The sequence below is a fragment of the Petaurus breviceps genome, unplaced genomic scaffold (genome assembly GCF_028583685.1).
Source record: "Petaurus breviceps papuanus isolate PSGF00001 unplaced genomic scaffold, PetGlider_PUasm1.0 175, whole genome shotgun sequence".
NCBI lineage: Eukaryota > Metazoa > Chordata > Mammalia > Diprotodontia > Petauridae > Petaurus > Petaurus breviceps.
In genome coordinates this window covers 57,627,382-57,643,727 of record NW_027185764.1, presented here as the reverse complement: position 1 = coordinate 57,643,727, position 16,346 = coordinate 57,627,382, and the positions used below count along the sequence as shown (strand labels likewise).

At 38.2% G+C, this 16,346-nt stretch overlaps 1 pseudogene; it reads right to left on the bottom strand.

The window, feature by feature from the left end:
* Positions 1–14,550: 14,550 nt before the first annotated feature.
* On the bottom strand, positions 14,551–16,002 carry LOC138159146 (transcription factor EB pseudogene; annotated as a pseudogene).
* Between the last annotated feature and the right edge of the window lie 344 nt (positions 16,003–16,346).

Sequence of the window (16,346 nt, the reverse complement as noted above, 5' to 3'; positions counted from 1 at the left end):
ATATTATATTATATTATATTATATTATATTATATTATATTATATTATGTTATGTTATGTTATGTTATGTTATGTTATGTTATGTTATATTATATTATATTATATTATACTATATTATATTATATTATATTATATTTTATTATGTTATGTTATGTTATATTGCATTGTATTGTATTGTACTGCATTGCATTACATTGCATTATATAATATCATATCACATTATATTATATCACAGAGCTCCCAGGTAAAGGAAAAAATATTGCAAACAGAAAGAAACAATTACAGTATCATGGAGCCATGGTCAGGATGACACAAGATTTCCAAGCTTCTATATTAAAGGATCAGAGGGCTTGGAATATGACATTCCAGAGAGCAAACAAGCTAGGATTACAATCAAGAATCATCTACCCAGCAAATATAATCCTTCAGAAGGGAAAATGTACATTCAATGATATAGAGAACTTCCAAGCATTCTTGATAAAGAGACCAGAGTTGAATAGAAAATTTGATTTTCAAATACAAGGCTCAAGGGAAGCATAAAAGGACAGGGAAGGGAAATCAAAAAGGTCCTAATATGTTAAAATGTTTACATTCATAGATGGGAAGATGATATGTGTAACTCCTAAGACTTTTCTCATTATTAGGGCAGTTAGAAGGATTATATATAGACAGAGAGCACAGGTGTGAGTTGAATATGAAGGGATAACATATAAAAAATAGAATTAAGGGATGAGTGAGGAATGTACTAGGAGAAAGTGAAAGTTAGAGGTAGAATGTGGTAAATTATCTCACATAAAAGAGTCAAGATAAAGCTGTCACACTGGAGGGGAAGAGAGGGAGTTTTGATTCAAAGAGGGAATAATAGACACAGTTGGGTATAAATATATCTTAATCTAAAGGAAAGTAGGAGTGGAAAGGGATAAAAGAAAAGGAGATAGTGTATTCATAGAAGGGAGGGCAAGTTGGGAAGGTGTAGTCAGAAGCAAAACACTTCTGAGGTGGTATAGGGTGAAAGGAGAGAATATAATTATTGGGGACAATAGGGTGAAGAGAAATACATTTAACAATCATAAATACGAGGAAAAAGTTGAAACAAGTTTCTCTAATAAAGGACTCATTGTTCAAACTTATGTACAACTGGGTCAAATTTATAAAAAAAATAAGAGCCATTCCTTAATTGATAAATGATAAAAATATGAATAATTTTCAGAAGTATTAAAGCTATCTATAGCCACATAAAATTCTGTAATTGATTATTGATTAGAGAAATGCAAATTTTAAAAATTCTGAGGTACTACCTCATGCCTCTTAGATTGGCTAATAGGACAGAAGAGTAAAGTGACAAATATTAGAGGGGATGTGGGAAAAAGAGACATTAATACACTGTTGGTGGAGTTGAAAACTGATTCACCAATTCTGTAGAGTAATTTGGAACTATACCCAAAGGGCTATAAAAACCATTCACAACCTTTGACCTAGAAATATCACTACTGGGTTTGTATCCCAAAAAGGTATTTTAAAAAAGGGGGAAGTTCATATAAGTGCAAATGTGTGTGTGTGTGTGTGTGTGTGTGTATAAGCTTTTTTGTATCCCAAAGATTTGGAAATTGTGGGGATGCCCACCAATTGGGGAATGGCTGAATAAATTGTGATATGTGATTATGATGGAATGCTATTGTGCTATAAAAAGTGATCAACAGGATGCTCTCAAAAACTCTGGAAAGACATATATGAGCATCTGATGTAACATGAAATATACTATGTACAAAGTAACAGCAATATTGTAAGATGGCCAGCTGTGAATGACTTTGCTATTCTTAACAATACAATGATCCAACACAGTTCTGAACTACTTATGATGAAAATGCTACCCATCCCCAGAGAAAGAACTGACTATATCTGAATACCATTTGAAGCACGCTTAAAAAAAAAAACAAATAAACAAAAAAACCTTGGAGGTTTGTTTTTATTTTTGTTGGGTTTTCTCTCTCTCTCTCTCTCTCTCTCTCTCTGTATATATATATATATATATATAATTTTCACAATATTATTAGTATGGAAATGCTTTGCATGACTACACATGTTTCACCTATATTGAATTGCTTGCCTTCTCCATAGTGTGGAAGAGTGGTGAGGTGGTGGGGAGAGTGGAAAGGAGAGAATTTGGAACTCAAAGTTTTATAAATGAATATTGAAAATTATTTTTACATCTATCAGAAAGTGAAATGCTTAATTTTTTTTAAAAGAACAGCTTTGAGTAAGTACATAATTTTGTCTATTATAAATACTCAAATTAATTACTAACGATATGTGAAGATACTATCTACCTCCAGAGAAATAACTGAGAAATAGATGCATGTATTGAATTATATTCCATATATGTTCATATTTCTGTCTAATGTTAGTCCTCTGAAGGTGGAGGGGAGGGAAGAAAAAAAGAAATTTATATATTGACTTTATTATATATTTAAGAGGAATAGCAATTTGTAACTAAGAGATTTGCAGTTTTTTATGTAATCATCTTTTTGTTACAGTATGTTATAGAACTGCTTTTTATTACTTAAGTAAAAATTAAATTATATTAAACATCAAAAACAAAAACAAAAGTTTACTTTTTTTTGGAGCATCTGAGCAAAGACACTGCTTCAGCCTCTTTTCCCATTTATTTGTCAGTTTCTTGCATTGTTTTTTTTCCCAACCAGGTGGCACAATGGATTCAGTGCTGGACCTGGAGTCAGGAAGACCTGAGTTCAAAGACAGCATCAGACACTTTATAGCTGTATGCCCATGGGCAAGTTATTTAACCTCAATCTACCCCAATTTCCTTAGCTGTAAAATTGGTATAATGACAGTTCCTATATCTCAGGTTTGTTGTGAGGATTTAATGAACTAATATTTGTAAATTGCTTAGCACTGTGTATGGCACATTATAGGCACTTAATAAATGCTTGTTCCCTCTTAATCCTCCTTCAAAATGTTTTTCTGATATCCTTGTTTTTACTATTGCAGTTTATTAGATCAGGGCAAATGGATTTGGTACATGTTCTATGTCATTTCTTTCCTGAATTAAGAACTCCTGAGCTAAGATTGAATTTCCATGACCCAAGAATGAGGAGTAAACAGTAAATCACCATAACTTCCCCATATTCACCTGCAAACAATGGTAAAATAGTGCACCCAAACAAATCCTGGAATAGCAGAACTAGCAAAAAGAACGGGTGAAGCCATTATTTAGTCCCAAAAAACTTGGAAAAATATCACAAAAGGTCTGTCTCACTCAGGTAAAAGGGAAATGCAATATAGGACAGGAAGCCCACCTCAACAAAAAACAAGAGATCCTGAACTTCAGTGTGGTAGGGCAACAAACACCAAAATCAGGACCCCCCACATGCCTCAGTATAGCCAGGAGAATGGAGCGAAGCCAACTCTGATGACTTCCACATGTTCCAGTGTAGCCCCAGGGAAATGCAGAAACACCTCATCAGCTTCAGGGCATACCAGACCTCAGATCAACACCAGGTAAGTTGCTAAAGCCCTATGACTTCATGCTGTGCCAGCCATTCTTCACCCCAGCCCATCAGACATGAGGGTCCCTTGTATGTCTTAGGGTGACATCAGTGAAGAACCAGATAAATAGCCAGGGCTTATAGCCCCAGGCACAAGAAGCCTAAGACAGTGTCCCTTCCAGGCTGGGGGTAGATCTCAAATTTAAAAGAAAGGAATAAGGCTAAGAAAGATGAATAAAAAAACAACAAAAAAAATCTGACCATAGAAAGTTATTATCATGACAGGGCAGATGAAAACACAAACTCAGAAACAGGAAAAAATGCTCAACCTATGGGCAAAACCCCAAAGAAAAAAAAGGGAATTCTTAAGCCCAGAAAGACCTCATGGAAGAGCTCAAAACAGAACTTAAAAACCATATAAGAGAGGTAGAAGAAAAATTGGGAAAAGAAATGAGTTTCATATATGACCAAAGGTTGAACCAATTTTTGGTCAATTCTTTTTTTCAAATACATTCTTACAACTTGTCAACCCAGATCCATGCTTATTTCTTTCCAATGAGACTGAGCTCAACATTGTTATGGTTGAAATCCTTCACAAGATTCCTCTGTGGTACTTTATAATTATTGTCCAGCCCCTTTGTGAAACATCACCATTTTTGGGGGGATGTTAACAGTTCAGTGGTTTAGAATGTTTCCCAGTCTTATCATGGATGAGCCAAAGGGATGCTAGAGATAAATAATAATTTCTTTCACCATTGCTTTCAAGTTTGACATGTTAATACATATAGTTAAAAACCTATTTCTTATTAATGGTTTCTGTTATGCCCCAATTTGGATTTTAGTTGTATGGCATCTCCATACTCTTGTCCAGGCTCATTGTACATTTCAAATCCTATCAAAAGCTGTAAGATGGAATTACTATTATTATGGGAACTATTTCATGGTTACATCTATATTTTTGTTGTACAATAGAATCAGTAGGAAGAAGGATAAACATCTGTATCCCAAATCAATAATTAAAATCTTAGTCTCATATTACGTTAGAAAATTTTTGATACTTTCTTTGTCACTATTCTTCCTGTTGTCAGAATAGTAATAATTAATAACACTAAATCCATGTCCATTCAAAGGAAAATACATGTGGTAAATTCAAACACAAAAATATGAGTTACATTTATCAAGAGACTATTTTAGTGTTATTGTTGTTCAGTTGTTTTCAAGTCATATCCAACTCTTCATGACCCTATTTGGAATTTTCTTGATAGATATATTGGAATGATTTTCTATTTCATTCTCCAGTTCATTTTACAGGCAAGGAACTTAGTCAAATAGCAGTAAGTGACTTGCCCAGAGTCACACAGATAGTAAGAAATTAGTCTTCCTGATTTCAGGTCAGACACTTAATCCGCTGCACCACTTACCTGCCCTAAGGCATTTATTAAGCATGTACTATGTGCTACACACTGTGTTAATGTTTAAGAAAAATGAAATTGCCCTTAAGGAAGTTACATTCTGTTGGGGAGGAAAGTTAATACATTTATAACTATGTACAAAATAAATATGAGATAAATAATAAATGATTTATGAGTGGGAGCTGGGAAGATCAAGAAAGATTTCTTATGGAAGGTGTTGCTTAAACTGACTTTTTTTTATTTTAGCAATCAGGGTTAAGTAACTTGCTCAAGGATACACAGCCAGGTGTTTCTGGGTGGGTGCTAAGTGTTTGAGTCCGGCATTCGATCTCCAGGTCATCCTGACACTGGAGCCAGAGCTCTTACTCACTGTGCTACCTGGCTGCCCCTTAAACTGATTTTTGTAGGAAATCAAAGCCTCTGAGAAGTGGAGGTGATAAAGAAGGAGTTCATTCTAGACATGACGTATATGGACAGGGCAAAGTCAAAGATACAGACATGAGTATTATGTTAAGAGCAGCAAGGTTGTAGACTGTGAGAAAGGGAGTAATCTGTAATAAGGTTAGAAAGTTAGGTGGGAAGGGCAAGTTTTAAAGTGTTTTAAAAGTCAAACAGAAGAATATCTATCATTCTAGAAGTAGTAGGGAGACATTACAGATTGTTGAATTATATATTCAGGCATGAACTTTAGCAAAATCCCTTTGATGACTATGTAAGGTGGATTGAAGAGTGAAGAGATGATGTGGAGAGACTAATTAGGAGACCACTGAAATAATACAAGTTTAAAAGTTATAAGCTACTGGACTGTGACAGTGACAGTGTGAGCAGAGAAAATGAAATGAATGTAAGAGACGTAGAGGTAGAGAGGACCTGATTTAGCAACTATTTTATATGTAAAGTGAGAGAATGCGCCAGCAATTGACACTGATGGACAGAGAGTGAATAAAAGAGGATCAGGCTGGGTGAACATAGTTCAATAACAAGGCTGGTTTATTGGAGTAGTATGGCTGATTACATATCTTTCTTGTTTATACATGGAAAGTTTTACAGTGAACTTACAATCACCAGTTTCTCACAGATACACTCAGCTAAACACAGATATGATCAAAAGACCTTGACTACCAAGAGGCTTCCTGCAAGCCCAGACTGCTTGTGGGAGACACAGCAATATTTCTTTCTTTTTTTTCAAATGCTTTATTAACTTCTGATTTACATCATTTCTGCCAGATTTTGAGTTACAAATTTTCTCCCCATTTTTCCCCTACCCACTGCCCCCAAAATAGCAGTCCCACAGAATATCCCCTCCTCCAATCTGCTCACTCCCATATTTTCTCCCATAACCCTTTCGATTTTGCTGGTGGATCTCTATGCCCTAGTGACTGAGTATCTTATTTCACAATTACATGTAAAATAGTAATAATAATAGTATATATATATATATATATATATATATATATATATATGTTTGTGTGTGTGTGTGTGTATTTCAGTATTTGATTTTAAAACATTGAATTCCAGATTCATTCCCTTCCTCCCTTGTAACCCATCCTTACTGGGAAGATAAGCAGTTCAGTACAGGTTGTACATGTGTGGCTAATGCAAAACAATAACATAGTAGATATATTGTAAAAGACTGACTATATATCCCTCCCTCCTTCCACCTCCCACTTGTTCTATTCTCTACTTTGACCCCATCCCTTTTCAAAAGTGTGTGCTCCCAACTCCCCCTGTCCAGCCTGCCCTCCCTTTCATTATCCCCCCTCTCATCCCCTTCCCCCCTACTCTCCTGGAGGGTGAGATACCCTATTTAGTGTGCATTTCATTCCCTCCTCAAGTGATATTCAATGGGAATGAGCTTGATCCATTCCCTTTTGCCTTCCTATTCTTCCCCTCCATTGTAACCATTTTCCCTTGCCTCTTCTATATGAGATAGTTTACCCCATTCTGTCTCGCCCCATCTGCTCTCATTATATTCCTCTCACCTCTTAATTTCACCTTTTATATCATCCCTTCCTGTTAAATTGGTCCTGTGCCCTCTATCTATGTATACCTGTAGACATGTATACACACATTCACCTATGTATTCATATGCTCATATACCCTCACATATAGACACACACACACGTATATATTTCTATTTGCTTCAACTACTGAGAAAAGTTTCATCAGTTACAATTATTGTTTTTCCATGTAGGAATGTTAATAGTTCAACTTTGATAAGTTCCTTATGATTTCTTTTCCCTGTTTACCTTCTCATGCTTCTCTTATTGTATCTGAATGTCAAATTTTCTATTCAACCCTGCTTTTGTTTTCAGTAAGAATGCTTAAAAGTCCTCTATTCCACTGAATGACCATATTTTCCCCTGAAACATGATACCCAGTTTTGCTGGGTAGGTGACTCTTGGTTTTAATCCCAGCTCCTTTGACCTCCAGAATATCATATTCTAAGCCCTCTGATCCCTCAGTGTAGAAGCTGCCAGATCCTGGGTTATCCTGATTGTGTTTCCACAATATTCAAATTGTTTCTTCCTGGCTGCTCATAATATTCTCTCCTTAATCTGGGAATTCTGGAACCTGGGTATAATATTCCTAGGAGTTTTCTTTTTGGGATCTTTTTTCAGGAGGTGATTGGTGGATTCTTTCAACCTCTATTTTCCCCTCTAATTCTAAAACATCAGGGCAGTTTTCTTTGAGAACTTCCTGGAGGATGATTTCTAGGTTCTTACTTTGATCATGGCTTTCAGGCAGTCCAGTAATTTTTAAATGATCTCTCCTGAATCTATTTTCCAGGTTAGTGGTTTTTCCCATGTGATATTTCACATTGCCTTCTATTCTTTCCTTTGTTTGGATCTGTTTAACAGCATCTTGATTTCTCATTAAGTCATTAGCTTCCATTTGCTCCAATCTAATTCTGAAGCAATGATTCTCCTCATTGAGTTTTTGAGAATTTTTTTCCATCTGGCGAATCTGATGTTTTAAGGCATTTTTCTCCTCATTGCCTTTTTGAGCCTCTTTTGCCATTTGAGCTTATTTTTTAAGGTGATATTTTCTTCAGTCAGGTTGTTGACTCTAATTTTGTAATTTTCTTGCATCGTTCTCAATTCTCTTCCCAATTTTTCCTCCACTTCTCTTATCTCCTTCTTAAGGTCCTCTATGACCTGTAACCAGCTCGTATTTTCCTTAGAAGCTCTTGGTGCAGGAGTTCTGATTTCCCTGTCTTCCTCCTGTTCCATGCTTTGCTCCTTTTTGTCCCCAAAATAGCAGTCTAATGTTGGAATCTTCTGTGTGCTTTGTTTCCTTTGCCTGGTTATGTCACCCCTCAGTCACTTGACCACTGGGCTTTTTGCACAGTAGGACTCTGCCACCAGACAGGGGAGCTGTCCTCCCAAACTCTGGGGTTTTCTCGGCTGCTGGAGGTATTAGATGGGTGCCCTTTCAGAGGTCTCCACAAGCTCTGGAAAGCTGGACACACACCCCAGGACCTCCACCCTAGACTGCAATCCTGTTCCAAGCAGGTTAAAGCAAGAGTGATTACCCCTCAAACTGGTGCTTGTTCCCCCTACACTCTGCAGGCCAGGAGCTGAAGCTGCCACATGGTGCTGGGCTGTGCTGGCATCTCAGGGTCTTCTCTCCTCAGGGGCAAAAGCTACACACTCCCACTTACTGGGTCCCAAAGCCCAGACTGCACTGACCTCTCCCTTTGTCCTTAATATCTATCTGTTGATAAATCTGGAAATGGCCACAGGTGTTGCTCTTCTGGGGTCCCTCTGGATGGTGGCTGGTGAGTCCCACCCTGGGGCTAAAACCTTAGCATGGGGCTGGGCTGGGCCCCAAGAGTATTGCGCTGGCCAATTCCTGCCAGCCTGCCGGGATGTCCTCAGTGGGAGGTTAGCTTCTCTGTGTCATTTTGCGGGTTCTGCAGCTCCAAAGTTTGTTTAGAGTCCCCTTTTACATGGATTGGGGAAGGTGGAAGCTGGAGCCCAGCGGAGTTCCTCCTTCTACTCCACCATCTTGACTCCACAGCAATATTTCTTCATATTGATTGCCAAATATTTTTCTTGGTGAAAGATATGGCACACCTGTCCAGATGAAACTATGCACTCTCCCAGATCCAAACAAGTCAACAAGTCCAGACTCGGACATAGCTCAATGAGTCCTTGAATTCAGAGCAAGTCATAAGTCTCTGGGTTTAGATACAAGCTCAAGAATTCGTTAGACTTGGCCCCCTACAAGAATAAGCAGTTAAAAATAAATCCTCGGTGACTAGAAAGATGATGGTACACATGACAAATATAGGCAACTTAGGTGAGGGGTGTATAAATGAACTCTGCTTTGGATATTCTGAGTTTGAGATGTCCTATGGATGTCCAATTTGAAATATTTAACAGCAATTTATGATTTGAAAAGCATTGTACTAGGTGATAAGAGTAAAGCAAAACTAAATATGATATGGTCCCCATCCTTAAGGGAGTTTTATAATTTAGTGGAAGAAATAACATGTACACAAATAACTGACATAATTATAATAAAACATAACACAACACAACAAAACATAACATGACATAACATAACACAATGTAATGCAATGCAATACAATACAATATGCTATAGTATAACACAACACGACACAATATAACAAAACACAATGTAACATAACAAAGTAATATAATATAAAATGGAGCATGTCAAGGAAAAAATAATGGGATGACTAAAGAATATTAAGAGTTTTGTAGAAATAAATTTAACTACCAAGTAGGCATGGAAGATTACCTGAAATAATTTCCAGTACTTGAAAATCAAATGTGAATAAAGATAAGAAATTAGGAAGGCAGAAAACTCTGTACTTCTACTAAATTATAATTGAGAGAACAATTACAAAATATTCTGCAACTGTTTTTTAATTTTATTCTGCCCACTTTTTCTTGAAGAAATTTTTTAACACCTAGAATTGTACCTAGTCCATTTACAGGTCTCCAGATTACAACAGCCAAGGCACAAAGGGTCAAAGAGGAAATTACATAAAGGATTGTATTTTACCACATGTGAAGCATGGGTTTTTCAATTTATATCCACAGACTAATTCTCTGAATGATCCTTGACCAATCATTTTATATATCCTGTTATTCTTTTACAAGCAAAGAATCATAGTTCCCACCTCAAAATAATGGTGAGTGTGTTTTAAATGATTAAAAATATTGCATAAATGAATGTTAATTTTTTCTGGATTAGGACATTGCTTTATATAAAGAAATCCACAGCAACACAGCAACTATTTCTTTATTGTGCCAACATTGGAAATTTTATTTCTAGTAAGAAAAAAAAGTTTTTTTTTTATTTTTTAAAGCAATTGGGGTTAAGTGACTTGCTTAAGGTTACACGGCCAGTTATTTCTGGGTGTGGTGCTATGTATCTGAGCCTGGATTCGATCCCAGGTCATCCCGACTCTGGGGCTGGTGCTCTTACTCACTGATCCATCTAGCCACCCCTAAGCAATTGGGGTTAAGTGACTTGTTCAAAATTACGCTGTTAGGTGTTTCTCGGTGGGTGCTATGTGTCTGAGCCCAGATTCGATCCCAGGTCATCCCGACTCTGGGGCTGGTGCTCTTACTCACTGTGCTACCTGGCCGCCCCGAAAAAAAAAATAGTTTTAAAGGAGGTTCATCACAGTAGTGATTTTGGTTCTACTTCTACCTAACTCAAGTCTATTTTGATCTTTCTGATTTGATAGAAAAAAAAAACACTCTTTAATTACTTTAATTCATTTTTTCTCATCCTCAAATTTAATAGTTTCCTCCCTTTTCCTTTCTTATATATTAAAAGTTCTGAACTGTTTTGGACACATGGCATTAGTCATTCAATTTTCATTCATAGAAACTTCTGATTTAATTACTAATTTGGTTTCTGGCTAAAGGACATTTTCATTTATTTAGCAAACAAGTTGAAAAAGAGCCAATGGAAAATTCGCTTTAATTAAAGGTGACTAGATGGGAATGGACTTATTCATACATAGCATCTGGCATGAGCACAACCTCTTTATAGGCTATGCATGATATATAGCTTATAATTAGATAAGTAACATTTTTCTACCAGTTGAGGAGAATGGTGGTACTATAACCATAGTTAAAGTGCCTATACTTATAAGCACTAGTCTGGGCTATTTGAGGCAGGTTCTGCATATGGGAAATTGAAAGGGTTAATAAACAGAAATTATAGGTTATGTCTAAGTAAAATGACCAGAGTAGACTTATTATTTCTAGCAACCTCTTAACTATGGAATTATAACAAAAGTCCTAGTTTAATCATTAGTCGCTACTTGTCTGAAAAAGTGACCAAAGCACATAATTCATATGGCAAATTATTTTCTTTAATCTACACATATATCTTCTATGTACATAAGATTTGAGATTTCATGAACATCAAGAGGGTAGCTCAGTTACTTTAAGTAACCTCAGCAACCAAAATACCACAGAAAAGGGGATTGCCTATTTTATATGGAGTAATTATAGATGAATTCATAAAATAAAGACACAAACACCATATAAAGTAAAAACTGGAGGAAATGAAATCATAGAATTTAAACAATTAGAGACCTCTCCTATTCTTCCCCTTAAACCACCACATATAACAGATTCAGTGTGTACAAGTAAACTTTGAGCTTTGTGTTTCAAGGTCTGGTTGTCATCAGCACTGCACACACCTCTGAAGGCCACAATTTAGAATGAATCTTCTTACCTCTATAACAAAACAGATGCTTATTTTACATAGCCAAGAGAAAAAAAAGGGGGGGGGGAATGATTGGAAGAAATATAAGCTGTGTAGGGCAGGAGACACAAGTAATACAGAGCAGCTAAGTGCAGGGTATGGCAAAAGATAGAGGCAGCTCAGAGCACAGAGTCATAGACTAGAAATAAAAGATCATCTTTGAGAGAAAAGAGCTCAAAGCTCAGATGGGGCTCATCTACCTCCCTCACCTCTCATCTCCAAATCTGAGCAGGGAGTGAGATCTAGTCCATATCTATGCAATACAATGTGTAAAGTCTGTGGACCACCAGTATGGCTAGCCTTGAGGTCTATAGGGCAGTAAAAGAAGAAGGGTCTCAAAAGAATAACAAAGAAAAGTCTGGAAATAGAAGAGAAAGAACAGAAGATCAAAAGGGAAAGTCTGAAAAAAGCTAGTTCACAAAAAGAAAAGATCATAAATATAGAAAGAAGGATAAGTAAGAGTTTTTTTTTAAACCAGAGGACATTAAATATATTATAATATGAAAAATGAACTAAATCAGATGATGAACTATAAAATCGTGTAGACTCAGAGGTGGTAGAAGAATGGGAAGAATTCCATAATATATCAGAAGATAAATAAAATTTTTAAATGAATAGATTAAGAATTAATTTATGTCATAAATCAAAGTTTTCCAGGAATTTTTTAAAAAGTACAAAAACAATAGAGTAGGAAAAATTGAATATGCAATGGAGACAAAAAAAATCCACAAGCAGCAGAGAAAGAAATATTGAATACACGAAGCAGATTTTTCCTAAGAATTAGAGGTCCTGAGAGAGTAACAGATTTAAAACATATAATAACCAAAGTGGAAGAAAATTTGGGAAAAGAACACATAAAATGTGCATGCATATGTACATACACACATGTATACATATGTACAAACTCAAAAATATCAGATATTTACTTTGAAGGCAAGATTCACAGACAAAAGATCTTCAAGAACATAACAAATCAGAAAACCTAAATGTCTTACTGTAAGAAATAACAAAACAATTTTATCCAAAACTTTTAAAGGAAGATAACAAAACACTCAATTAAAATCCACATGTTATAACTGATCCAATCTTTCTGGGGAGCAATTTGGGACTATGCCCAAAGAGCTCTAAAACTGTGGATATATTTGATCCAGCACTACCACTATGAGGTTTGTCTCCCAAAGAGATAATAAAAAGGGGAAAAGGACCCACATGTACAAAAAATATTTATAGGAGCTCTATTTTTGTGAGGGCAAAGAATTTTGTGATTGACTAAATGAATGTATGTTGTTTAAAACTATGTGACCACTTTGCTGAAAACTATGTGGCCATTTTAATAAGTTGTTAAGTTGTGACATGGTGAATGCTGCATTTTGATTTTCTATGATAAGTTTTAACATTCTGAATGGTGTACCTTGATTTTATGTAAATGTTTTGCTCTGATTTGTTATTGAATAAATAGAGAGTTTGCAATACTATGTAATCAGATCTTTTAAAGCTGTTCACAGCAGCTGTTCTCTGGAAAGTTGCTCGTGCATGGCTTTATAGTATACGACCTTCTCTTCTCTGACATGGTTTCCACCTTGTTGCAAGTTCTCAATCAACTCAATATCTGGAATATTTCAATAGATTTCTGGTTGATCTCCCTGCTTCTTTCTCCTCACTTTAGCTTATTTTCCACCCAGTTATTAAAGAATCTTCATAAAGCATAGGTCTAACCATTTCATCCTCCTGTTCAGTAAGCTCCACTGTATACCTCTTAACTCCAGGATCAAATATAAAATTCTCTGTTTTCATTGGTTAATGCCTGAAATTTTCTCCCTTCTCATATTTGTCTATTGGCTTCCCTGTCTTTGAAGTCCCAGCTAAAATTCCATATTCAATAAGAAGGCTTTACTGGTCCTTCTTACTGAGAGCAGATTACTTTGATATTATCTTCAATTTTTCCTTTATATACATTTGGTTTTGCATGTTTCTTTATTGTCTTCTTCATTACATTGTGAATTCCTTGAGATTATGAATATTTTACCCCTTTCTTTGTAACCTTAGCATTTAGCACTGTGCCTGGTACAAAGCAAATGTTTAATGAATTTAATGAATTCTTTTTGACTTGACAGCTTTTCATTCATAAGGATAAAAGTGTATCTAGGAACACATTTAAACTCTCTGTTCTATCCCTCCAATATGACATAGCCTTCATAGAATTTACCCCATGTCCACTCTCTGCTGCTAGGCTACACCTGAAGAAATGTCAATTTGCGAATGAAACAATGTCTTGGAAGTCATATTATCTAGTGGGAGTCTTATCTCCTCCTTTTACTAGGATTAGTCTTTATTCACAAGTCTACATTATCTTGTCTTTGGTTCTGGACCCTTCTTGGCATTTTGTGTGCTGCCTGCATTTGAAGAGACATATATAACATCTCCTATGGTGGGATACCATCCAGGAAGGTATAATAATTTCCCTGAGTAGGCCTCCTTTTGTGCAAGGTCCTCTCAAATGAAACCCATTATAAGTTCCCATATGTCCTCCTGAAGACATGAATCTCCTCTCACAACTATGTGTTATTTTACTGTTATCCTAGCCGTTCTTTCTCTACTCTCTTTGCCCACCTCCATCACCATTATCTTATCCCAGCATAGATTTCACTTTTTTATGAAGATTAAATGAATTATGATGCCCTAATTTTTTTCATTGTCTTTCTCCTTATTTTTGAAGCTTTCCTCTATGTTATTCCTTCTCACAAAAGATATAATTCTCATATAGTGTGTCAAGGGCTTTAGTGCATGAAAAATCACACATCCCTAACTCCTACGCCCTCAGGGCTTGTCCCTTCTCCCCAGCTCTGAGGGGTGGGAGGGGGGTGGCTGGGGTCACAGCATGTCCCCTTCCTCCATGCTGAAGCTGCTATGCTGGCTGCTGGCCTTGGAGGCCTCAGGTGGCATGGTGGAGAAGAGGGGGTCAGAGGCCAAGGGCAACATGGTGTCATCCAGAAGCATCAGATGGTCCAGCTCCTTCTTGGACAAGGAGGGGAAGATGGAGCCATGCTCAGGCCCCAGGGAGTCAGGGAAGCCCTGGGGCCCCTCACCACTGCTGAAACTCAAGTTTTGGCTGAAGTACAGTTGATATGGAGACTGTGGTGGCAGTGGCGGGGGTGGTGGTGGTGGCTGAGGAGGCAGGGTCAGAGAGCGCTCTTGGTCAGGGAGCTCAGTAGTGGGGAGCAAGGGCTCCCCCAGGCCCTCTTCACTGGGGAGCTCCTGTTTTACCACCCGCTGGGCCAATTCGGCCATGTTAACACCAGATGGGGAAGCTGTGGGTAAGCCATGGAGTCAGGGCCTGCATCTCCAGTTCCTGAATGCGAAGCCACAACTGCTTGTTTGTCATCTCTAGGCACCAAGAGTGGTTCTCCAGGTCCCTGGATTTCTGCAGATCCTTCTGCATCTGACAGATATAATCCACTGAGGCGTTCAAGATAGTCCCCTTGTTCCAGCGCACTTCCAGATCATTGGCCTTGGGAATCAGCATGCCCAGTTCTTTGATTCAATCAACGATGTTGAATCTTCGCCTTCTTTCAATAAGATTGTGATTGTCTTTCTTCTGTCGTTCCTTGGCCAAGACCCGGCTCTCAGCATCTGTGAGCTCTCTCTTCTGGACCAGGTCAGCAGGGCAGGAACTGCTAGTGACACCCACAAGAGGGGCCGTGACCTGGGGGTCTCCGCTGTACACTGTCAGGTGGCTGCTGGACAGAGGCAGCGTGTTGGGCATCTTAATCTCCGGACTGATGTATCCCAGAACGTCATCCAAGCGCACGATGTTGTCAATAACATCATCAAGCTCCCTCTCTGGATTGGAGCCAATATTGAGCATAGCCATAGGGCTGTTGGGGGCACTATTGTCCGCAGAGGAAGACAGCACATGGCTAGCCCGGACCCCAGGGGAAGCAGCTGGAGGAGGCTTTGGGGAGCTCTGGGCAGGGCTGATGTGAGCAGCAAACTTGTTCCCGTAGGTCTGGGACAAGTACTCTCGCACCTTCTGGTCTTGCGACTGTTGCAGATGGTAAGAGGTGGGGTTCTCCAGGTATGACTGCTCCTCCAGAACCTCTCCGGGCACAAGAGGTAGGGACTGGAAGTGGACGGGAGTGTTGATGGCTGGGGTGGGGGGGCCCCCGACAACTGCTGCTGTTGCTGCTTGTAACGCATCACAGCCTGCTGCTGCATGCGCTCCCGCTGTTCCTCCTGCTGGGCCTGCTCCCTCATGAGCTGCATCCGAAGGCCAATGCGGGACACCATGGCGGCTGGCTGCAGGCGCCCGAGGGCGAACTGGATCCCTCTGGTCCGGGAAATGTAGTCAATAGGAGACATGGAGAGAAGGGGAGGTGGTCCCACACGAAAGTGCTTTCCCCAGGAACAGAGAAGTGGAATGGGAGAGAGAGGGAGCCGATGGGTGGAGGCAAGTTTTCTCCTTCTTTACTCTGCCATGACAAGAGTCCTCTTTTCAGTTCTGCTGTCTCTAGCCTGGGCCTCTCCTCATATATGGTCATTAGCTCCTCCCCAGGAGTTAACAATTTGTGTGGTTCACACGTTCTGTTTCTTAACAGACTTGTTACAAGGCTCAAAAGAAACTTGAACTGAAACAAGGTGTTAATTCAATATCTGAAACAAGGTGTGAA